We start from the raw sequence: 1,206 nt of genomic DNA, 5'->3' as shown, positions 1-1,206 counted from the left end.
ACCACTTATTAAATCATATGTGGGATCATAGCATTTTCCATTGCCAACCAAACCATTTGTGCACATAACATTTATGTGTGTGTCAGTGTGTACGCATGCATGTGACAGTATATGTGTGTGTGTGTGTGTGTGTGTGTGTGTGTGTGTGTGTGTGTGTGTGTGTGTGTGTGTGTGTGTGTGTATGTGTGTGTGTGTGTGCTTGTGCATTCAAAAGTCAGCTTCATAATGTCTCTGCATTTTGTGAGCAAGAAAATACATCAGAAACATGCATTTTGTAAATTTTATAACAAACAAGCTTATGTGCCTAAATGCTTTATTCTATTTCAGGAAATCCTAGTTTCAACACCATCCAGTCAACACAAAAATGTAAGTATGTATACTAATAAGGCTACAGTCTTAGGATGTGAAGTTGTATGAACTTACTTATATAACATAAAGTCTGTTCTAGATTCATACAGTGTACTTACAGTATACAGATTTTCCTAATAAACATAGTGTAGCTATTTATAAATATGAAAAAATATAGATAGAGTTTCATTTACTTGTATACATATGGCACTGTGGTATGTGATATATCTATAGCTATATCTGTACCTATACATATCTATCTATATAGATAGATTTAGATACAGATATATAAATACAGTAGACAGGTATAGATAGAGAGATAAATACTGAGTGACGGGGAAATCCCCACTGAAATCCTAATAATGTTAAGGATATAATGCAGACTTATTATCAAATAAACAGTTTCTCAATCTCACTAGTTTGTTTATGGAAGTGATCAAAATATTTGAGACTGTTAACTGTAATATATCACTCGGAAAGTTACTTAAGTTTAATTTTAGAAACAATATAATCAACATGCTTTCAAAACTACTTCAAAGAGAGAACCTTTCAAATCAATACCAATAACTCTTTCTCACTAACTGGGATCGTCAATACTTAAGTGCCCCAAATATTTTTTTCTTAAATCCTCTTCTATTCTCTCTCATTAATTACATTCATTTTGACTTAACCTCTCTTAATGCTATCATGTATGCAGATGGTATATTGCTGATCAAATCTAGTAAATCTCATTCACTTCTGCAAGAAACCTTACAAAGATGTTTCACTGATCTCTGTCTGTGGTCTTCCAGCAACAGACTACGCATCATCTCCCAGAAAACTAATGTCATCTTATTTTCCACAACACAGAAATTAGGA

At 32.8% G+C, this 1,206-nt stretch overlaps 1 long non-coding RNA gene across 1 annotated transcript in view; it reads left to right on the top strand.

Annotated features, from left to right (window-relative positions):
* Nucleotides 1-323: 323 nt before the first annotated feature.
* Nucleotides 324-1,206, top strand: part of LOC122800179 — a 6,550-nt gene continuing 5,667 nt past the window's right edge. The window contains exon 1 of the long non-coding RNA XR_006364545.1: nucleotides 324-366. This is a non-coding gene — a long non-coding RNA (uncharacterized LOC122800179). The remainder of the gene's footprint in view (nucleotides 367-1,206) is intronic.

Source organism: Protopterus annectens, chromosome 4.part0 (genome assembly GCF_019279795.1).
Source record: "Protopterus annectens isolate FY-2018-M chromosome 4.part0, PAN1.0, whole genome shotgun sequence".
NCBI lineage: Eukaryota > Metazoa > Chordata > Ceratodontiformes > Protopteridae > Protopterus > Protopterus annectens.
The sequence above is the reverse complement of the archived record's forward strand: the minus strand, read 5'-3'. Positions and strand labels throughout refer to the sequence as shown.